Genomic DNA, 24,317 nt, shown 5'->3' on the forward strand with positions numbered 1-24,317 from the left:
TAAGCCAGTATAGTTGCCCCTGTATAGTTTAGCCAGCTATGTACCCCCAGTATAGGCAACCAGTATAGTTGGTCCCAGTTTAGGCAGCCAGTATAATTGCCTTCAGTATAGGTAGTCAGTATAGTTGTCCCCAGCCAGTATAGTTGCCTCTAGTATAGGTAGCCAGTATAGTTGGGTCCAGTAAAGGTAGCCAGTATAGTTGCACCCAGTATAGGTAGGTAGCCAGCCTGCTTCCCCCCCCCCCTCCATCCCCGTGGTCGCCACTCGTTACCTTGTTACTAAGTGTGTGTTCTCCTCTATGAGCCCCCAGTCCTCCCCTTGCTAATAGAACTCATATCAGCGCAACCCGCAGTGCTGCTGTGATGAAGAAACAGGAGAGTGCCGCTACGGGAGCCACTCTCCTGTTTGCTTATCGCAGTGGCACTGTGGCTCGCACTGATCTGAGGTCTATTAGTGATGGCAGGACAAGGCACTCTCATAGAGAAGGTGGCCACTGTTTCAGTCACAAGGTAACAAGGAGCAGCGGGAGGGAGACGGGCGGTATGCTGCTCTTCCACCTGATACACGCCATTCACCTGGCATCATGGACGGACCGCCCCTGGATGCTCACAATGCATCCAATACTGTATACTGTAGAATGGGCCTTTTATTTTCAAGTGATTTGGAGGGGAAATGGGGATTTGGACTAAGAAAAGTCAGTGGTTAAAATACTGCATAATAATCCAATAGCAAAATTCAGGATTAATGATCAAACACATATCTGTCACCAGAGGATTAAGGGAGGGTTGCCCCGTGTCCCCTCTTTTATTGTAATCATAACTGAGCATTTAGCAGAATTAATAAGAACAAATAATTGCATAGAAGCTGTAAATTAATCATTTTATAGATAAAATCTTCATATGTGCGGATGATCTGACTTTTTACTTAAGAAATCCACAGGAATTACTTAATGAAATCTTTAATGTAATAAAATGTTACGGTAGTTTCTCAGGTCTTAAAGTTAATTAGTCATTGTTCCCGCTGGAACCAGAGGTGGTCCCTTTGACACACCAGTCTAGCCAGCGTAAAACTGCAGGGAAATTGAAATACTTTGGAACTAACAGTGTAAAGAAACAGTAAACACTATGTAACCAGTAGCTTAAAGGGGCGCTATGGCGAAAAATTTTAAAATTTAAAATATGTGCAAACATAGACAAATAAGACCTACTTTTGTCCAGAGTAAAATGACAAAAACAGGAAGTTGGGGAGCGTTTAAAGCATTTTTTACTCACTGTAACCCTGTAACCCATTATTGGGGAGCCATTCCCCTTACACTGTAATTGTGGAAACATTTTTTTTTTCCAGAGTAAAATGAGCCATACATTTCTTTTCTCCTATGTTGCTGTCACTTACAGTAGGTAGTACAAATCTGACAAAAGTGACTGGGTTTGGACTAGTCCATCTCTTCATAGGGGATTCTCAGCCAGGCTTTTATTATTTATAAAGATATTCCCTAAAAATGATTTCAACAATGATGCTGGCCAGCTTCCCTGCTCGCTACAGTTTTTTGTAGCGAGCAGGGAAGTGCTTTTGAAAATAAATCCCTGAGAATCTGAGATGGACTAGTCCAAAAGCTCTGGCAGGGAGAAGGCGCCCCCCAAAAAATAGGTTGTGGTGGATGAACGGTATATCTATATTAGGTGACTAAAAATAGCAAAAAATATAAATAATAAAAATTGCTTACCTCAAAGGAAGGAGCAAAGCCAATTTCAAACAAAAAGTTTTATTATTCATCAGACATTATCAATGATGATGCGTTTTGCGGAACACAGTCCGCTTCCTCATATCAAATAAAAAGCAGTGTTTTTATATTGTAGACAGTAAGTTTAGAGTGCCCTTTTTTAGGCGCTCCAAACTTATACAGACACTGCTTTGTATTTGATCTGAAGAAGCGGACTGTTCTGTGAAACGCGTTATTGATAGTGTCTGATGAATAATAAAACTTTTTGTTTGAAATTGGCTTTGCCCCTTCCTTTGAGGTAAGCCATTTTTATTCATATTTTTTTGCTTTCTTTAGTCACATAATATAGATATACCGTTCATCCACCACCTAGCTTTTGGGGTGCCTTCTCCCTCCCAGCTGTTATGGCACAGCCCCCCAGCTGCTTTGGGGAGTTAGTCTAGAGTTCAATTTCTGAACTATTGCTTTTTTCTGGAGCGCGACCCACATATTTGATGACCAAAGAACCCAGGGCAGGATTTAGGGCAAGGCCACTTAGGCCATGGCCTAGGGCACCATAGGAGCAAGGGCACCAAAGCAGCAGGCTAAACTGGTGCACGCTTGCAAGTGCTGCAATGCAGGGAGATCAAGTGAACGCCTGACCGCAGTACTCTGCTGCCAGCGGCCTGTGCAGCAGCCACCTTGCTCTCTCTGCACGTTTGCATTGTGGCTGACGGCGGCTATGGACTTGGGCAGCATTGGAGATGGAAAGGAAGAAGAAGCTTCTGCACTGGAAACGAACGGAGAAATGAGTGACACTGAAGGCTGCTGCGGTGTGAAGGCAAGCTGGCTATCTATACTGAAGGGGGGTGGGAAAAGGAGGGATTAAGAGTCATCTGGCTACCTACATCGGAGGGAAGAAGGGAGGGGTCGCTACTAGAGATGTCGCGAACCTCCGATTTTCGGTTCACGAACCCTGTTCGCGAACCTCCGCTGAAGGTGCGGTTTGCGAAAAAGTTTGCGAACCGCAATAGACTTCAATGGGTAGGCGAACTTGGAAAACTAGAAACACTTATGCTGGCCAGAAATGTGATGGAAAACATGTTTCAAGGGGTCTAACACCTGGACCCCCAGGTGGCGGAGTGGGATACATGCCAAAAGTCCCGGGGAAAAATCTGGATTTGACGCAAAGCAGCGTTTTAAGGGCAGAAATCACATTGAATGCTAAATAGCAGGCCTAAAGTGCTTTCAAACACCTTGCATGTGTATACATCAATCAGGGAGTGTAAAGAGAGTACTGTTTCACACTGACTCACCAAACTCACTGTGTAATGCACTGCAAACAGCTGTTTGTGTTGTGACGGCCGTGGTGGACTACTGCGCAGTGCACACCATGGTGAGATCGGTCTTCCTCACTCAGTGATGTCTGGTTAGGTAATGTCTGTCTGCCTTATCAACTTTCGATGGTTCTTTCTCTACCATTGTTAAAGCTTACATCTATTTTTTTTACATTACATTTTCTACTTGCTGTTCAGTACCTGCAACGAGAATCTATTATGGAGGGCAAGTCTGCCATTGTGACCAAGGGTAATAGCAGGGGAACCCTTCCTGGTGTGATTCCGGTCTGGAGTTGTAGCCTAAAAAACGGTCGGCTACCACCACACATCCAGGCAAGGAGGGCAGCAGGCATGCCCGCCCTGAGGTAGTGACTAAAAATAACAATACGGGACTTGGGAGGCCCTGATGTTTTTGAAACAAATTGACTTTAAATCCTTTAACGAGAATCCGTTATGGAGGGCAAGTCTGCCATTGTCACCACGGGTAATGGCCGGGGAATCAAGGTTCGATTCCGGTCCGAAGTGGGAGCCTGCTGAGACCCATGCTGTACCTGCCCTGACCGTGCTTTGCAGACCAGGCATCTGTGGTCAGATGGACCCTTGACCCAGCGGAAGACAAACCAAGTCGAAAGCATTTGCCAAGAATGTTTTATGGTGGGCAAGTCTGCCATTTTTTCAAGTGTGTGAAACTGTAGATGGTACAATTTTCTCAGTACCATGGTGACTGACCACGGGTAATGGCAGGGGAATCCGGTTTCTATTCCGTTCTGGAGTTGGAGCTAAGAAACTGCTAACACCACACATCCAGGCAAGTAAGGCAGCAGGCATGGCATGCCCGCCCCGAGGGAGTGACCAAAAATAACAATACGGGACTCGGGAGGACCTGCTGTTTTTGAAATGAATTCACTTTAAAACCTTTAACGAGAATCTGTTATGGCGGACAAAGATGACACCACTTGCCTTTCACAAGAATCCGTTATGGAGGGAAAGTCTGCCATCCATTCAAGTGCAAGGTATGCACTGACTGCCAGGTATAATACAATGTGCAGTCACAGATGCTGTGAAAGGTATGCAGTGACTGCAAACAGCCGTTTGTGTAGTGACGACCGTGCTGGACTGGTGCGCACCATGACGAGAGTGCAGGTGATGGTGGCTTTACAGCCCATATGGTCGCCCGGCTGATGTAGCTGAATGACAGAACAGTGACTGTCCAGCTCAAATTTTGTCTGACCACAATGAAACAACGACCTTATTATCTTTGGTGTGCCACCCCCACCCGAGACACTCATATAGCCGGCGGTCATTGCTTCATTGTGATACGCAAGCCGCGACAAGGTAATGATCATGGAGGAGGATGGGCACATGTACATGCCTTTTTTTTTTTTTTTTTTTTTTGCAGCTGCCCGCAGTGCAGCCAGAAAAATTAGGCAGGCATGTACACGCACCAGAAAAATTAGTATAGCGGCCGCTGCTAGCAGTGGCCTTAAAAATTCAGGAATCCGCCTAGAGTCCTCGACCCTGTTGGTGGTGGCGGAGAAGGCAGTCAAGCGGCCTGCAGGCAGAGATGCTATGTGTGGGGACTGACTTAGTCTTCGGTCGGGCAGTAGCCCTCCGGGATCCATGCCTCATTCATTTTGATAAAGGTGAGGTACTGAACACTGTTGTGACTTAAGCGACTTCTCTTCTCAGTGACAATGCCTCCAGCTGCACTGAAGGTCCTTTCTGACAGGACGCTTGCGGCAGGCCAAGAGAGAAGTTGGATGGCAAATTGGGACAGCTCTGGCCACAGGTCAAGCCTGCGCACTCAGTAGACCAAGGGTTCATCGTCGCTGCTCGCAGTGTCTACATCCACAGTTAAGGCCAGATAGTCGGCTACCTGCCGTTCCAGGCGTTGGTGGAGGGTGGATCCGGAAGAGATTTGGCGAGGCGTTGGACTAAAGAATGTCCGCATGTCTGACATCACCCCGAGATCGCTGGAGTGTCCTGTCCTTGCCTGCGTGGACATGGGAGGAGGAGGATTGCTGCCAGTGGTACCTTTATTGCGTTGTACTGTCACATCACCCTTAAAAGTATTGTACAGCATCATTGCCAGCTTGTTCTGCAAGTGCTGCATCCTTTCTGCCTTCTGTTGAGTTGGTAACAGGTCGGCCACTTTGTGCCTGTACCGAGGGTCTAGTAGTGTGGCCACCCAGTACAGGTCATTCCCCTTAAATTTTTTGATACGGGGGTCCCTCAACAGGCTGGACAACATGAAAGAGGCCATCTGCACAAAGTTGGATCCAGACGTACTCTCCATCTCCTCTTGCTCTTCCTGAGTGATGTCACGCAAGTCCTCTTTCTCCCCCCCCCCCCAGCCACGAACAATACCATGCAATATATGCAGTGAGGGGAGTTAACTCAACACAAAGGTAGTTATATGCCGTGAGGTGAGTTCACTCAACACAAAGGTAGTTATATGCAGTGAGGTGAGTTCACTCAATACAACAGCTAGTTATATGCAGTGAGGTGGGTTCACTGAACACAAAAGGTAGTTATATGCACTGAGGTGGGTTCACTCAACACAAATGTAGTTATATGCAGTGAGGTGAGTTCACTCAACACAAAGGTAGCTATATGCAGTGATGAGGTGGGTTAACTAAACACAACAGGTAACAGGTAGGTATATGCAGTACTGTGTAGTACAATGTGCAGCTCCCTGTCACACACACAGGTAGTCACTGAATGTGCTACTGGGCTGCTGGCGGTGACACACACTGTATGAATTAGCAATGCTGTCTATGCAACAACACAAGTGTCAGTTTGACACACAGAAAAAAAAATCACAACTAAAGGATTAGCTCTGAAAAGAGCTGTTGAATGAGGGGTGCTATTTAAGCAATAAGATTCAGCCAGGAGCAAGTTAACAAGCCAAAAGCCTGACTAATCTGTCCCTAGGAGAACAAGTCTGCAGCAGCTCGCCCTATTCTGACTAGCAGCTGGTACACGAGTGAGTGTAATGGACGGCGGAGCCTGCCTTATATTAGGGGGGGTGGGGCTCCAGGGCTGAGTGTAGCCGGATTGGCTACAATGTGCCTGCTGACTGTGATGTAGAGGGTCAAAGTTGACCCTCATAGAGCATTATGGGGCGAATCGAACTTCCGGGAAAGTTCGCCTTCGCAGGTGAACGCGAACCACCTGAAGTTCGCCCGGAACCGTTCGCCGGTGAACCGTTCGGGACCTCTCTACTCGCTACCTATACCAAAGGGGGGGGCACTGGTGACAGTGGCCTTGGGCCGTAAAGATTGCAAATCCGGCCCTGAAAGAACCCGAGTGAGGACAGGATTTCCTCACCTGCCTTAATACTGTGGTTGCTAGTCGTGCAACCTACACTTGTGAGTATTCTTTTGCTCTTTAAGACTACGTGTTCAGCACTTGACATACTACACCATAAGGGGCTCCTGGTGTTTCTGTGTTTTTTCCTGTCTCCCTAGGAAGTCTGTTAAATCCCCTGGTATAACACACACCCTCTAGTCCAAAACCTGTCACTTCTTTCAGATTTCTACTACTTACTGTAAGTGACAGCAACATAGGAAAAAAGTAATTTATGGCTCATTTTACTCAGGAAAAAACACTTCTTATGTGTATGTGTTTGCACATATTTTAAAAAATAATTTTTTTTTGCTATAGTGCCACTTTAATGCAAGTAGGAGCAGTAGAGTATTGTACCATGTTAGCCATCAGTAAAGGCAAGACATTTTTTGTATCAGGATGATATCATTTATTGGCTAACTTAGAAGAAAAGCAGTAAGCTTTCGGCAATGAAGCCTGCATCAGACTGATTCCTGAATACTGCTGCAAGTATTAATGCAAGTGTGGGCTGATGCCTGAGGTAAAGGGTGGAGCTGCCAATTGTATATAATAGAAAAGGTCAATGTTGTTAGTATTGCCCCAGTTTGTGTTCCATAGAAATATTTTTTTTAAATTGGCATTGTCACCATAAAAATCAAATTTCAACAGCAACTGGTCTGAGTGTATTAACCTTCCTGGCGGTAAGCCCGAACTGAGTTCGGGCTATGCCGCCGGAAGGCACCGCTCAGGCCCCGCTGGGCCGATTTGCATAATTTTTTTTTTGCTGCACGCAGCTAGCACTTTGCTAGCTGCGTGCAGTGCCCGATCGCCGCCGCTACCCGCCGATCCGCCGCAATTCCTCTCGCCGCGGCCGCCCCCCCCCCCCCAGACCCCGTGCGCTGCCTGGCCAATCAGTGCCAGGCAGCGCTATGGGGCAGATCGGAGTCCCCTCTGACGTCACGACGTCGATGACGTCGGTGACGTCATCCCGCCCGTCGCCATGGCGACGGGGGAAGCCCTCCAGGAGATCCCGTTCTTTGAACGGGATCTCCGGATCTCCGATCGCCGGCGGCGATCGGAGGGGCTGGGGGGATGCCGCTGAGCAGCGGCTATCATGTAGCGAGACTTTGTCTCGCTACATGAAAAAAAAAAAAAAAAATTTAAAAAAAAAGATTTGCTGCCCCCTGGCGATTTTTTTGCAAACCGCCAGGAGGGTTAAGTGATGAAGATGCTAATCCTGCATTCAAAACTTTTTCTGCTGTTATGGTTTGGAGTTGTCACATACCTTAGGAGCACTGGCCCTTTAATAGCCATTGCCATTCAGTTGCATGTTGGGGGTTCTGTTTATCTATAATATATTCCTTCTTTAACCTTTATTTCCCTGCCTAGCTGAAACATGATCCTCTGCTCACTTGTGTTTACAAGCAAGGCTGAGGTGACTCAGCGATTGGAGAAGAAAAGAAAAAAAGTTAAAGGAAGAAATTACATCAGGATTTAGCCTCAAACTGTGGGCAAAGACATGGTTCCCACCAGGAACAGAATTCTCTTCATTTACTGTATAAGATTCACTAAAATAAAAATGTGGACAGTACAATACATGTGTTATGTAAGTAAATCAAGTATTTATCTACTTATATACTGTATGTGATTTCCCGCCCCCCACACACACACACACCCTGGGATAGTATGGCTAATCCTACTGGTTTAACCTCCTTAGCGGTATGAACGAGCTCAGCTCGTCCATTACTGCCGGAGGGCGCCGCTCAGGGCCCACTGGGCCGATTTTCATAATTTTTTTTTAATACACGCAGCTAGCACTTTGCTAGTTGCGCGTGTACCTCGATCGTGTTAGAGGGCCCCCCCGCCCAGACCCCGTGCGCAGCCTGGCCAATCAGTGCCAGGCAGCGCTGCGGGGTGGATCGGAACTCGATGACATTATGATCGTCGCCATGGAGACGGGAAGCCCTAAAGGAAATCCCGTTCAGAACGGGATTTCCTTATGGGCATAGGCGCGGCGGCGATCGGAGGGACTGGGAGGACGCCGCAGGGAGGGGGGAATCATGTAGCTAGCGCTAGGCTAGCTACATGATAGAAAAAAAAATCCAAAAAATAGTGCTGCGCATCCACCCTGGCGCATTCAATAGAACGCCAGGGTGGTTAAAGAAAACCTACAGTAAAAGTAATGTGCCCAGTTTTACTTACCTAGGGCTTCTTCCATCTTCCTGTAGTCCTTCTGGACTCTCAATGTTGTTCCACTCTGCTCCACTGAGAAACCAACGCCATCTGCATTCTGTGTCAAACAGAAAATAAAAAAATTATCTCCTAGGAGAAAACTTAGAAGATACAGTGAATTGAATAAGGGCCTATGTTTCCTGGAGCTATACAGTCCATCAATGACATATCAATCGTGACTCTGGTTCTGGAGAGCCAAAAAGCAGAGCAAATACACCACAACACAGGCCACCCCAGAAATTATAAATATCAATATAAAGAAAAATCTTCCATGCTTGGGCTAAAAACATACATTCATAACCATCTCATAAGTAGAGAATAATACAATTTTATTGGGGGAAACCTATTCCAAAAATTCATTGAAAATCACAGCGCCTCAGCAGCTATCAAATTTTTAGACTCCATGATGCAGTTGGTTGATGGACGACTGAGACAGATTTGTTTATTAGACCAACAGATGTCATTGCAGTGTGGGAGTACCAGAGTTTCCATCCATTGTGTACAAAGCATGCAATACCATAGAGCCAGTATTTGAGGGCACAGCTGGTAATAACAAAAGAAAAAAAGATACAGGTGTAACCTATTGCAACGCACACATACACACACCAAGGGTTTAATATGCATTTACTTTTTGAGGAAAGTGCTGCTGTAAAGGGGGCCTGAAGGTGCCGCCAGGGGGAGCCCATGAGCAGGAAACAGGAGAGAGAAGCTGGGCATGTGCAGGGCGGAAGTAACAGTTGGGTTTTGGCAGTTGAGGGGTAGGGAGTAGGAGGAGCTTTGGAAGGTGTTGTGACTGAGTTGATGATGCAGCAAGAAATACTGTATGTTTTTGAGTCACGGGACAATACTCTACTGCAGCAAGAAATTAGTGATTTGTGGGGAAATAGAGCAGAGACACAAGAAGAGACCAGCCATTGGTGAGATTGACAGAGCAAAGTAGAGGCACAGATAAGAGAGCACTACTGAGTCTGAAAACTAAACCAAGTAAAAGAAAGAGAGCTGCAGACTTAACAGGAGAGGAGAGAGACCACTCACAACTACAGGAAGAGCAGCAATACTGGAGAGATAAGCCAGAAGAGAAACCGTAAGCAATAAGAAATAAAGACCAGGAAATTAAAAATGACCTGTAACAGAGAGAGATAACAGAAAACAGCAGAGTCACGACAGTGACACAGACAGCAGGACAGCAATGCATGCAAGAGTGAGACAGAGAAACAAGTGACAAGATTAAAGAAAAGAGTGAAGACTGCAGTGCAGTGTCTGAAGAGACAGCTGGCAGACAAAATACAGAGGAGATGGCAGTAAGGAATCTTAAAGCTAATGGGATTTGGGAACCGTTTTTTTTTTTTTTTAAAGTCAGATACTCACCTAAGGAGAGGGAGGCTCTGGGTCCCATAGAGCATTCCCTTTCCTCTCCTGGTGCCCGCCGTTGTCCTGGTTCCACTGCAGCGGTATTCGACCGTTTTGGCCAAATACCGCTGTCTCCTGGCCGAAGGGAGGCTTCGGAAATGCTTCGGGAGGTAGAGCTCTACACTGAGCATGCACGAGCGCCCTCTATGACACACTCGCGTGTGCGCCGCCTGTCTTTGGGAGGACTCGGTTTCCGAAGTCCCCGCGGTTGCGGATGCGAACGGGGGAGACAGCGCAGCACAGAGGGCACCGGGAGGGGAGAGGGAAGGCTCATTAGGGCCGAGCCTTCCCTCTCCTTAGGTGAGTATCTGTTTTTTTTTTTTTTTTTTTTTTATAAAATATGGGGTTACATTAGCTTTAAAAAACAGCGGTGAAGAGGTGGCAGACAGCAGAGTGCTGTGTGAGGAAAATTCTTGCAAGTTAATGCTAATAAACAGTATACATACATGTTTCTTGAACTAGGCCTGATCCTAGCAGGCTGAAGATATATAATAGGCCTACTCATAGTCCTTCTGCTAAAAAGATGTTTATGAATGCGTTTTGTCACTTACATTTTTATCTTTATGATTCAATACAAATATTTCTTAAATAGAACTTGATTGGTGTTCTGGGGGATTTCTTTACAGTTAAAGCGTTCTGGAGGTGTTACACAGGCACTCACTGTATGTAACACAGGATGATTGTCAGGGAATACAAATCAAAATGCTTCTCACAGTCAGAATAGAGGGAATGGAAAAGTGATAGGAGGGAACATTGCAGCAAGCCTGCGTCTTTTTGTCTGAAAATTTGACTAAAGCCAAAAGTCGCATTTTTCATGCCTTGTTCACATTGCGTTTGGCTAGCGTGTCCATTTGCGGTGGGCTTATTTTGAAGCGTTTTTTTCTTTCCAATTCCCGGTGCTTGGGTGGGCGATTCTTTTTCGTGGTTAGCGGTTTCCAACGCATTTTTCCCGAGCGTTTTGGTAATTCTCTCCTTGACGCAAGTCAGGAAGTGAACTCTTTGATCCGGAAAATAATAAATACAATAAGTTTTGTGAGCGTTTTGCGCTTTTCCTATACCTTCTATTGAGGCGGAATCGCCTCAAAAATGGCTCAAGCACCGCTTATCTAAACTGATCGGAAACAAACCGCTTAGATATGAGCTATCTCCCAGAGAATCATTTGTGTAAGTGCTTTCAGGGCTTTCAGGGTGATTTTGAAAAATCGCCCGCGCTTAAATAACAAAAACGCCTGCAGTGTGAACAAGCCCTTCAAGGAGTGATTAAGGCAACCAGAGGAACAGACACTGCACAGAGGTATGTGGATCCAGGCAGTGCCGTCCTCATAGGGGTGCGACCCGAGTGCCCCGCTCCGAATGTCAGTGAGAGAGGGGTGCCAGATTGCTCACATCACCTCTGCAGCTTGGCTCCAGCCACTTCCTGGTGCCGTCATTTGTTGCAATGGTGCCGAAATCTTTCTTTCAGATATTGCAGCCAATATAGCTCCTCCTCTTGCCTCCGGTACCCTCCCCCTGCTTCCGGAGCCTTACGGGTGATGCATGTGGCTGCTCCTCCCCTCGTCGTCCTTCCTTGTACTGTCAGAGTTGCTTAATTCATCCCTGTCACAGTTCTGGAGCAAAAAATCAAGAGGGGGAATCCAGTGGACTGAAAGCACTGGAGCATGAGACCTTGCCGAGCACATATACACGCTAACGAGGGGGGAGAGAATGGACAGCCAGCAGAGACAGCCACAGCCAGCATGTATTGCAGGGTCAGAGAGGGCAGAGCCAGCCCAGCAGTGTCTTTCAGAGCAGCAGAGCAGACCAAGAGACAACCAGTCCAGGCCAACAGAGGAGGTAATATACCCTGTCTCAGTCTCGGTTTCCCATAAGCATTCTCTTTTTCTTTTAACACCCTCTGTCTCTGTCCATCTCTTTTACACTTTAGTCTCTCTTGCCTCCTCTCTGCCTGTCCTGTCGCACTAACCTCCTGGAAGTTCCACCACCAGGCTCCTCTGTCATATTCGCCAGTCTGTCCTGTCACTCACCCAATCCCCAGCCTGTCCTGTTGCTCAGACCAATCCCCAGCTTGTTCAGCCTGGCAGACTGTCCTGTCATTCAGCCCAGCCCACCAGACTGTCCTGTCATTCAGCCCAGCCCACCAGACTGTCCTGTCACTCAGACCAGCCCGCCACACTGTCCTGTCACTCAGACCAGCCTGCTAGACTGTCCTGTCACTCAGACCAGCCCGCCACACTGTCCTTTCACTCAGTCCAGCCTGCCAGACTGTCCTGACACTCAGCCCAGCCTGCCAGACCATCCTGACACTTAACCCAGCCTTCCAGACCATCCTATTGCTCAGCCTAGCTTGCCAGACTGTCCTGTCGCTCATTCCAGCCTGCCAGACTGTCCTGTCGGTAGTGTTGGGCGAACAGTGTTCGCCACTGTTCGGGTTCTGCAGAACATCACCCTGTTCGGGTGATGTTCGAGTTCGGCCGAACACCTGACGGTGCTCGGCCAAACCGTTCGGCCATATGGCCGAACTAAGAGCGCATGGCCGAACGTTCCCCGAACGTTCGGCTAGCGCTGTGATTGGCCGAACGGGTCACGTGGTTCGGACCCGAACGCGCTCTGATTGGCCGAACTGTCACGTGGTTCGGGTAAATAAATACCCGAACCACGTCATATCTCCGCCATTTGTCTGTGGGTTTAGCTTTGGGTAGGCAGGCAGGGTAGTTCGCGCTCCAGCCACGCTAGCCAGGGTCCCCCCCAGTCATTGTGTGTCACTGCTGGGAACAGTAGTACACCGCTCGTTCAGCCACACTATATAGCATTCTGTGTACTGTTCTGTGTCTGCTGGGAACAGTGGTACACCGCTCGTTCAGCCACACTATATAGCATTCTGTGTACTGTTCTGTGTCTGCTGGGAACAGTGGTACACCGCTCGTTCAGCCACACTATATAGCATTCTGTGTACTGTTCTGTGTCTGCTGGGAACAGTAGTACACCGCTCGTTCAGCCACACTATATAGCATTCTGTGTACTGTTCTGTGTCTGCTGGGAACAGTAGTACACCGCTCGTTCAGCCACACTATATAGCATTCTGTGTACTGTTCTGTGTCTGCTGGGAACAGTAGTACACCGCTCGTTCAGCCACACTATATAGCATTCTGTGTACTGTTCTGTGTCTGCTGGGAATAGTGGTACACCGCTCGTTCAGCCACACTATATAGCATTCTGTGTACTGTTCTGTGTCTGCTGGGAACAGTAGTACACCGCTCGTTCAGCCACACTATATAGCATTCTGTGTACTGTTCTGTGTCTGCTGGGAACAGTAGTACACCGCTCGTTCAGCCACACTATATAGCATTCTGTGTACTGTTCTGTGTCTGCTGGGAACAGTAGTACACCGCTCGTTCAGCCACACTATATAGCATTCTCTGTACTGTTCTGTGTCTGCTGGGAACAGTAGTACACCGCTCGTTCAGCCACACTATATAGCATTCTGTGTACTGTTCTGTGTCTGCTGGGAATAGTGGTACACCGCTCGTTCAGCCACACTATATAGCATTCTGTGTACTGTTCTGTGTCTGCTGGGAACAGTAGTACACCGCTCGTTCAGCCACACTATATAGCATTCTGTGTACTGTTCTGTGTCTGCTGGGAACAGTAGTACACCGCTCGTTCAGCCACACTATATAGCATTCTGTGTACTGTTCTGTGTCTGCTGGGAATAGTGGTACACCGCTCGTTCAGCCACACTATATAGCATTCTGTGTACTGTTCTGTGTCTGCTGGGAACAGTGGTACACCGCTCGTTCAGCCACACTATATAGCATTCTGTGTACTGTTCTGTGTCTGCTGGGAACAGTGGTACACCGCTCGTTCAGCCACACTATATAGCATTCTGTGTACTGTTCTGTGTCTGCTGGGAACAGTAGTACACCGCTCGTTCAGCCACACTATATAGCATTCTGTGTACTGTTCTGTGTCTGCTGGGAACAGTAGTACACCGCTCGTTCAGCCACACTATATAGCATTCTGTGTACTGTTCTGTGTCTGCTGGGAACAGTAGTACACCGCTCGTTCAGCCACACTATATAGCATTCTGTGTACTGTTCTGTGTCTGCTGGGAATAGTGGTACACCGCTCGTTCAGCCACACTATATAGCATTCTGTGTACTGTTCTGTGTCTGCTGGGAATAGTGGTACACCGCTCGTTCGCCACTGTATAGCATTGTGCTCTGTGTCGCTGCTGGGAATAGTGGTACACCGCTCACCCGTCACTGTATAGCATTGTGCTCTGTGTCGCTGCTGGGAATAGTGGTACACCGCTCACCCGTCACTGTATAGCATTGTGCTCTGTGTCGCTGCTGGGAATAGTGGTACTGTATAGCATTTCTGTACTGCCACTGTACTGCTGCCAGTCAGCGTGTACTGTAAGGATAAGTGAAATGAGGAAGAAATCCGGTGAAAGAGGGAGGGGCAAGGGAAGAGGTGTTTCCCCTGACGGTTCACGTACAGGCCACAGGGGAGCACCCAAGAAAACCCACTCAATACCGCCCATGTTGTCCAGGACAACAACCCTCACAAATCCAAAAGAACAGGACCAGATAATTACTTGGATGACCTCTCAAGCGTCCAGCAGTGGGTTAAGCAGCACCAGCACATCACGCACGAGGTCCGAGTCCTCAGCCAGTTACAAGGAGCCAGTGGGCACAAAGCTGACACAACCGGCAGCGACACCACGCACACAACTGCCAGATAACCAGTCCGATGAATTACCTCAGGACACAATGGGGTATTCGCAGGAGCTATTCCCAGCCCAACAAACTTCCACCTTTCAAAGGTCAATGGAGGAACAGCCAGAAATGTTGTGCCTGGATTCACAACCGTTAACTGTGGGAAATGCACCGCGCACTGAAATACAAGGCGAGTCCGAAGAGGACTCGGAAACCCAAATCCCAGAGCAATTTGGGCAGGAGGGGTTGCAATTGCAGGAGGTCGGCCGACAAGATCTGGAAGACGACGTTGGAGTGTGCTGCGCAGAGGTTGTTGTGGGGAGCTCTACTCCACGGCGGTGGCCCACAATGACATATGACGAGTTTGAGGAGATGGAAGAGGAGGGTATGGACAATGTGGACAGAGACCCAGATTTTGTTTGTGAACGAGAACATCGCCGTCGTAGCAGCAGCACAGATGAGTCTGTTGAAGAACACACTGCTGCACGAGTTCGCCTTGTGCCACAAGGTAGGCGGCGCGCAATTTCAGGCACCACAAGCGTGGAAGTTCAAGTGAGAGGCAAAAGAGGAGCAAACAGAAATCGCCAGCAAGGAGGCAGGTGCTCCAAAGTCTGGGCTTTCTTTGAAGACTGCACTGAGGATGTTACCATGGCGATTTGCAAGGTGTGCAAGACCCGCCTGAGCAGGGGGAAAAATATTAACAACCTCTCCACCACCAGCATGAGCCGTCACATGCTATCCAAACATCCCACTCTTTGGGCAAACGCGTCAGGACAGGGTACCAGAAACAACACTGCCTCCCTTGGGTTCACCAGACTCACCACCAGACCCGCCTCAGCAGCAGCAGTAGCCCAGCCATTGCGTGGTTCACAACATTCACAAACATCAGACGACGCTGACACTGTCACTTTCCGGAGTAGTGCTCTTGAGGTCTCCCAGTGTTCATCAAACACAACAACCAACAGCCCTTCCGTGTGCAGCGCTACGGTTCAGTTGTCTGTGTCGGAGATGTTTGAGCGCAAGAGGAAATTGCCAGCAAATGACCCCCGGGCCGTGGCAGTAACAGCCAGCATAGCCAAGCTTCTGGCCTGCGAAATGCTGCCATATCGATTGGTGGAGACAAACAGCTTCAAGGGCATGATGTCAGTGGCCATCCCACGTTACGTGGTTCCCAGCCGCTACCACTTTGCACGCTCTGCAGTGCCTGAGTTGCATGAGCACGTGGTCAGCAAAATAACCCGAAGCTTGAAGAATGCCGTTGCCTGCAAGGTTCACCTCACCACTGACACCTGGACGAGTGCGTTCGGCCAGGGTCGATACATCTCCCTTACCGCGCACTGGGTGAACCTTGTGGAGCCTGGCAGCGATTCCTCACCTGCTACGGCACGGGTGTTGCCCACGCCACAAACAGCTGCACCGCCGTCCCTCCCACTGGATAACAGCAGCACCTACCTCTCTGACTCCTTCTCCTCCAACGCATCTCAAAGCTGTACCTCATCCGGAAACGCTAACCCAGCAGCAGTAGGATCGTGGAAGCAGTGCAGCACAGCTGTTGGCATGCGTCAGCAAGCGTTGCTGAAGCTAATCTGCCTTGGGGATAAGCAGCACACAGGGGAGGAAATTTGGAGGGGAATAAAGGAACAGACGGATTTGTGGCTGGCACCGCTGGACCTGAAACCGGGCATGGTTGTGTGTGATAATGGGAGTAATCTCATTCGCGCTTTAAGGTTGGCTAAGCTGACACACATCCCTTGCCTGGCGCACGTGATGAACCTAGTAGTTCAGCGGTTCCTGAGGACATACCCAGGCGTGCCCGATCTGCTGTTGAAGGTGCGTCGAGTGTCCAAACATTGTAGAAATTCCAGTACTGCTTCGGGGGCACTCGCCAAGATGCAGGAGCGCTTCAATCTCCCCCACCATCGCTTGCTGTGTGATGTCCCTACGCGCTGGAATTCTACGCTGCACATGCTAGCCCGCTTTTGCGAGCAGAAGAGTGCAGTGGTCCAGTACATGACGGCGCAGTACCGAGGCGCATCCGGCCAGCTGCCAAGCTTCTGTGGATCCGATTGGGCCAACATGTTGGACCTCTGCCAAGTCCTCCAAAATTTTGAGCAATCCACGTTGCTTGTGAGCAGTGACAACTCTTCAGTCAGCATTACCATACCACTGCTGTGTTTACTGAAGAGGTCGATGTTAAAAATCAAGGAAACAGCTGTCATGATGCAACTGGGGGAATCTGAAGGAGAAAACGATCAGCGTGATGGTACCAACATCAGGCCATCCGCCTCAGGGAACGCTGGCCCCAGCAGCTATGACGAAGAAGAGGAGGAGGAACAGCTGGAGTTGGAGCAGGAATTTCATGCCACCACTGACGAGGGCCAGAGCGGTGCACGTTGGACTTCCACAATTCAACGCGAATGGTCAGCAGAAGCAGACCAGGAGGAAGGTGACGACTATGATGCATCACAACAACTATCACAACGCTCACAAGAGGATGATGAGGATTCTGGTAGGACTCTGGCACACATGGCTCAATTCATGCTAGACTGCATTGAACGTGACCCACGCATTGTGCGCATTCTGGACAACACCAATTACTGGGTTTATACCCTTCTGGATCCACGGTACAAACACAATGTTCCAAAACTGCTTGAAGAAAGAGTCAGACAGGTCAAAATGGAAGAATACCAGCAGGCCCTTGTGGAGACTTTAGAGAGGAGATTGACATCCTCCCCCTCCTCTAGCCAGTTGTACGCAGACAGACTGACTTCCGCAAACCCAGGACGACCAGGAGGGCAGCAAACAACGCAAGCCGCAGCTAGTACCCAAAAGGGAATGGTATCGGCAGTGTCCTTGGAGTGGGAAAATTTTCTGACACCCATGCAGCCGCAGCCCACTGAACAGCAAGCGTGCAGATCCACCTCCAACACCGATCGCCTGGAGAAGATGGTCAAGGACTACATGTCAGATGGCGTAGCTGTGTCGAACCATCCATCTGCACCCTTCAACTATTGGGTATCGAAGCTAGACACCTGGCACGAACTGGCAATGTACGCAATAGAGGTGCTGGCTTGCCCGGCAGCCAGCGTTATGTCGGAACGCTGTTTCAGTGCTGCCGGAGGCATCGTCACAGATCGGCGTATCCGCCTCTCTACAGAAAATGCAGACCGTCTGACTCAAATTAAAATGAATCAATCCTGGATTGGAAATGACTACGCAACACTCCAGGACCCCAACCAAGTAACATGACCAATGAACATCTGGGATGGTGTTGCGTTTCCGGGCCCTGTTTATTGAACCTCTCATCTGTATTACATTTATGACTGCATGGCGGCAAAAAGCATTGCTGCTATATCCGCACGCTTTTTGTCCACATGCAAGGCCTGGGTTGTTGTGTCTCACAAAGCGTGGCCTTCTCCTCCTGCGCCTGCTCCTGTTCCATCACGTCTGCTGCTGCTGGGTTAGCGTTGCCGCGTGGTCCCTGTTTATTGAACCACTTATCTTTATTACATTTATGACTGCATGGCGGTACAAAGCATGCTATCCGCACGCTTCTTGCCCTCATGCAAGGCCTGGGTTGTTGTGTCTCACAAAGCGTGGCCTTCTCCTCCTGCGCCTGCTCCTGTTCCATCACGTCTGCTGCTGCTGGGTTAGCGTTGCCGCGTGGTCCCTGTTTATTGAACCACTTATCTTTATTACATTTATGACTGCATGGCGGTACAAAGCATGCTATCCGCACGCTTCTTGCCCTCATGCAAGGCCTGGGTTGTTGTGTCTCACAAAGCGTGGCCTTCTCCTCCTGCGCCTCCTCCTGTTCCATCACGTCTGCTGCTGCTGGGTTAGCGTTGCCGCGTGGTCCCTGTTTATTGAACCACTTATCTTTATTACATTTATGACTGCATGGCGGTACAAAGCATGCTATCCGCACGCTTCTTGCCCTCATGCAAGGCCTGGGTTGTTGTGTCTCACAAAGCGTGGCCTTCTCCTCCTGCGCCTGCTCCTGTTCCATCACGTCTGCTGCTGCTGGGTTAGCGTTGCCGCGTGGTCCCTGTTTATTGAACCACTTATCTTTATTACATTTATGACTGCATGGCGGTACAAAGCATGCTATCCGCACGCTTCTTGCCCTCATGCAAGGCCGGGGTTGTTGTGTCTCACAAAGCGTGGCCTTCTCCTCCTGCGCCTCCTCCTGTTCCATCACGTCTGCTGCTGCTGGGTTAGCGTTGCCGCGTGGTCCCTGTTTATTGAACCACTTATCTTTATTACATTTATGACTGCATGGCGGTACAAAGCATGCTATCCGCACGCTTCTTGCCCTCATGCAAGGCCTGGGTTGTTGTGTCTCACAAAGCGTGGCCTTCTCCTCCTGCGCCTGCTCCTGTTCCATCACGTCTGCTGCTGCTGGGTTAGCGTTGCCGCGTGGTCCCTGTTTATTGAACCACTTATCTTTATTACATTTATGACTGCATGGCGGTACAAAGCCTGCTATCCGCACGCTTCTTGCCCTCATGCAAGGCCGGGGTTGTTGTGTCTCACAAAGCGTGGCCTTCTTCTCCTCCTGCGCCACCCTCCTCCTGTTCCATCACGTGTGCTGCTGCTGGGTTAGCGTTACCGGTCCCTTTTCCTGGAACCTCTTATATGTATTACATTTATGACTGCATGCCGACAAAAAACATGTTACCTGTGCAAAGAAAACAGACATTTCCCGCATTTAAAAGACAGTTTTCCCTTTGAAACTTTAAAATCGATTTTCTCAAAAACTATAAGCTCTTTTTGCTAATTTTTTTTTCCTCTTGTACCCACTCCCAAGGTGCACATACCCTGTAAATTTGGGGTATGTAGCATGCAAGGAGGCTTTACAAACCACAAAAGTTCGGGTCCCCATTGACTTCCATTATGTTCGGAGTTCGGGTCGAACACCCGAACATCGCGGCCATGTTCGGCCTGTTCGGCCCGAACCCGAACATCTAGATGTTCGCCCAACACTACCTGTCGGCTGTCGCTCATTCCAGCCTGCCAGACTGTCCTGTCGCTCATTCCAGCCTGCCAGACTGTCCTGTCGCTCATTCCAGCCTCCCAGACTGTCCTGTCGCTCATTCCAGCCTGCCAGACTGTCCTGTCGCTCAGTCCAGTCCACCAGTCTGTCCTGTCAGTTTGGCCTTTCAGTCCTTCCTATCAGTCCTACCTTGCAGTCTGCCCTGTCGGTCCCTACTTTTGCAGTCATGCTTACCAGCCCTTCCTGTCAATTATTAATGCTAGTTCTACCTGCACCTTCTCTACACATTGTGGGGTTCACCCTCTTGTTCTTTTTGTCACTAGTGGGGCAATCATGATTGCTGCATTTGTCATTACTTTGAGGCCTAGTATTTGCTGCATTTCTCATTGTTCTGAGGCCTTGTGTTTGCTGCATTTCTCATTGTTCTGAGGCCTTGTGTTTGCTGCATTTCTCATTGTTCTGAGGCCTTGTGTTTGCTCCATTTCTCATTACTTGGAGACCTCATGATTGCTGCATTGCTCATTACTTGTAATCTCAGTCTAATAATTCTTACCATAGTCAAAGTCTAATGTTCTAGTCCTGATAGTCATTGTGGCTGCATTGGATACTTTGGGGTTATTGTTGCAGCATTTAGCATTTTGTGGGCTCCTGATTACTAAATCGTATGCTAATACATGAACCAAAATAAATACGGTCACAGGAAAATTGATATATTTTGCTGGACACTCAATTAGGGATGTTTGCTTTCAAAACTTCCTTAAAGTGGACCCAAATTAAAAATACAGAAATAAAATCTATTTTCTAAACTATAATAATAAATAGCAGCCTTTTTTCAGCTGCATGATGACAAATATAAAATATTTTACATTTATTGGAGGAACCCCTCCCTTCCTTTCAAATTGCCGGAATTTTTCCGGCAAACTGGTGGAGTAGATGGTGTCCAGCAATGGAGGAATTGCTAATGGCTGCCCCCAGTATAATCCTAGCTATGAAAAGAGAAGGGTGAAAAGCATGCACTGAAATGCTCATAGGCTTGAAGGAGTGTTTATTTATCTTTGTATGTGTCAGAGTGCTGCAACTAAATATTTTTAATTAAAAAAAAATTTGGTTTGGGTCCGCTTTAACCCCCTTGCCAGTCCAATTCCTGCGGCAAGGGGGCAGCACAGCACTTTATAAAAAAAATGTTTTTTTTAAATAAAAAATCCCGATCCTCCCCTCAGCGCTGCCTGGCATCGATTGGCCAGGCTGCACAAGGGGTCTGGAGGGGGGGGGGGGGGGGCGGGATAACCGGCAAGGAGGTTAATTCTTCATGCCATTCCTCAGAGATTTTTTTCCATGTTGGCAAGTTAGCATCATGCAGCTTCTGCAGATTCATTGTCTATACATCCATGATGTGCATCACCCATTCCACCACATAATGGGGGAAACGCTGCTTTCTTACGTGTTTGGGAAATGTTGTCTAATTACTTTTAAGGTCACTTTGCCTAACTGTGTTTTGGAAAGTTACTCAGGCCCACTGTGTTTGAGTTACACTTTTACAACAGTTAGCTCTGCTCACATCCTGTCATGACTACGCCCATTTTTGGATGCTTTGCAAGCCGCACTCACACCTTTTTAAAAAAAATACGGCTCAATGCACTTAGCACGTCGCCCCTTGCAGCCTCCCCCCCCCCCCTTTCAAAAAATTGTCCCATGGAGCTGGGGAAGGGGGTGGATTTAAATCTACACCCTGGTTGGTGCCTCTTATTCCAATCAGTGCATAGATTTCATGCTCCCGCTGCTCAGAAACCGCCAAACTCAGTTGTCTAATGACAACTGAGTTCCATGCGCTGGTCAGGAGCTAATTTAATTGGCTCTTGACCTGTAATCACTATGAGCCAATCACAGTGTCAGTGACCAGGGATGAAATGTGAAAAAAACGATCTGGTCCTTAAAAGGCCAGAGACGCAATGTCTCCAAAGAGTTAAGGATGAAACAGTTAAAGTAAAATAGCTTGAAAACATCCTATTAGGGAAGATGAAAAATGGAGCAAGATTCAGATGACCTTTATTAACCTAATTGCATTCACAGAGGGAGAGGTGATTCACTAATGTGATGTAAACAATCGAAACAAAAACAGTTGTGTGCTGTGTATGTATTATTATTGTATTTTATATATTATACAGCACTGGACAATACATAGGGATACATGCAATGTTAATAAGGGGTGTCAGACAGAGAAGTAACACAAGGTTATTTCCTGTTTCTTTCTCTACCAAGGAATGTGATGGTGCTTACATACAGTATAGTACAAAAATAGTAACAACACCGTTACAGATGAGCCACAGAAGGGATTTATTCGTGCATGGGTAAGATGATTCATGAACTCCTTTTCCTAGCAAATCAGTGGTGACTTCTGCAGCAACTTGTGCCTGCGACCAGGAGAGAGAGAGTTACGATGCAGGCTGCACTGTAACATTAAATATGTACAGTAATGTTATGCTGTAATGTTAAATCACAACCCACTATCCGATGCCACAAAGTATAGAGGGATCGATAAATCTTCCTCCACAGTGTCTTAATATAAATTTTGGGTAAAAATGATTAGACTAAATAAATTTGAGTAAAGCACTTGGACCCACAAGTCCTCATAAAGCAAAACAAAGTCATTTCTGAGCCATTGTTTGTAAAATTCAAAGACCCTTTAGTGACTGGCTGGTAATGGATTGGCATAAAACATACATCGTTCCTAATTCTCTCTATTTAACCTCCCTGGCGTTCTGATTCCCGCGGCGCTACGGCCGCGGGAAGTTTTTTTTCCTGCATTTTGTTTATCATGTAGCTAGCCTAGCGCTAGCTACATGATGCCCCCCTCCCTGCGGCGTCCCTCCCACCCCTCCGATCGCCGCCGGTGCCTATGCCCGTCAGGAAATCCCGTTCTGAACGGGATTTCCTTCAGGGCTTCCCCAGTCGCTATGGCGACGAACAGAGTGACGTCATCGACGTCGTCACGTCACAGGGAGTCCCAATCCGCCCCTCAGCACTGCCTGGCACTGATTGGCCAGGCTGCGCACGGGGTCTGGGGGGGGCCCTACTACGGGGTGGGTAGCGGCGCATCAGCGGCGAGCGTAAGTTGCACGCAGCTAGCGAAGTGCTAGCTGCATGATTTAAATTTTTTTTATTAAAATCGCCCCACCAGGGCCTGAGCGGTGACCTCCTGCGTCTCTGGATGAGCTGAGCTCGTCCAGAACGCTAGGGAGGTTAAGGGACAACTTAAATAGAAAGGATATGGAGGCTGTCATATTTATTTTATTTTAAGCAATACCAGTTGCCTGACTATCCTGCTGATCCTCTGCCTCTAATACTTTTAGCCATAGACCCTGAACAAGCATGCAGCAGATCAGGAGTTTCTGACATTGTCAGATCTAATGAGAGTAGCTGCAAGCTTGTTTCAGGAGTGATTCAGACACTACTACAGCCAAATAGATCAGCAGGCCTGCCAGGCAACTGGTTGTTTAAAAGGAAATAAACATGGCAGCCTCCATATACTTCTCGCTTTAGGTTCCCTATTAAGTCCCTAGATAGCTCATGGATATCCAGAACCACTAGGAAAGTAAAAGGGGCTAAAAGAGACCGAAAAGCCCTCTTACTAAAAAGCAAGAATGAATATTTAGGAGTGATGCGTCATGGGAAATCACAGTTGCTCACTTAATGCTGAATTTTCACAAATGCTTCCTGTTTTTTTTTTTCCCCTGGTGTTGGTCTGTTTATTCAGAGCTAAATATTCGCAACGTGCATATATTTAAGAGGCACACACAGCAAATAAATGCACCCTTTCCCCCTAGCCTAAAAAAAACCTAAAGCAAAACGTGAATGAGGTTTGGAACCAAAAGATAAAATCAGAAATAAATAAAACTAGCATTTCAAACAAAATATGTTCTTCAAATCAACCCTCACACTCTTCGAAATATCAGGTGGGGCAACACAAATGAAAGCCATAATACTGGTAAGCCATCAGGGAGACTTCTATTCAACACAGTGAATTATTTCCATTTCTGAATTGCCATTTCATTTTAAAAAAACATTGTGTGAAAGGCACTAATCTGCACTCTCTAGTAGTCCAGAGCAAGAAGATTCTTGTTAAAGCGAGATTGTCACCATAAAAATCAAATTTTAACAGCAACTGGTCTGAGTGCAGGGCCGGGCCGAGGCATAGGCTGGAGAGGCTCCAGCCTCAGGGCGCAGTGTAAGAGGGGGCGCAGAATTCATTCAGCTGTCATTCCTAATTGTGTTTGAAGCAGAAAGAAATAAGAAAAGGGGATACATGACAGTGACTGCAAGCCAGATAACTAGAGATTAAGGTGTTGGGGAGGTTGTGGGCCCTGTGGCGCCTCTTAGTCTAATAGCAATAAGTGTGTGACGGCTGGGGTGGGAGGGATGGAGGGGCGCACTTTGGTGTCTCAGCCTTGGGTGCTGGAGGACCTTGTCCCGGTTCTGTCTGAGTGTATTAAGTGATAAAGATGCTAATCCTGCATTCAAAACTTTTTCTGCTGTTATGGTTTGGAGTTATCACATACTTTAGGAGCACTGGCCCTAGTGCCAAACAGTGCCAAAAAGTT

At 48.0% G+C, this 24,317-nt stretch overlaps 1 protein-coding gene and 1 long non-coding RNA gene across 3 annotated transcripts in view; one reads left to right on the top strand and one right to left on the bottom strand.

The window, feature by feature from the left end:
* LOC137537591 (uncharacterized) overlaps positions 1-9,307 on the bottom strand; it is a 51,447-nt gene extending 42,140 nt beyond the window's left edge. The window contains exons 1-2 of the long non-coding RNA XR_011024631.1: positions 9,224-9,307; positions 8,566-8,653 (exon numbers count right to left, since the gene is read on the bottom strand). This is a non-coding gene — a long non-coding RNA (uncharacterized lncRNA). The remainder of the gene's footprint in view (positions 1-8,565; positions 8,654-9,223) is intronic.
* A 67-nt stretch (positions 9,308-9,374) lies between these two features.
* Positions 9,375-24,317, top strand: part of NRXN2 (neurexin 2) — a 1,344,669-nt gene continuing 1,329,726 nt past the window's right edge. The window contains exon 1 of one of the 2 annotated variants that reach the window (XM_068260058.1): positions 9,375-9,896. The gene's annotated coding sequence lies outside the window, so the exon portion shown is untranslated. The remainder of the gene's footprint in view (positions 9,897-24,317) is intronic. The other variant, XM_068260059.1, reaches the window with a different exon arrangement.

The sequence above is a fragment of the Hyperolius riggenbachi genome, chromosome 11, assembly GCF_040937935.1.
Source record: "Hyperolius riggenbachi isolate aHypRig1 chromosome 11, aHypRig1.pri, whole genome shotgun sequence".
NCBI lineage: Eukaryota > Metazoa > Chordata > Amphibia > Anura > Hyperoliidae > Hyperolius > Hyperolius riggenbachi.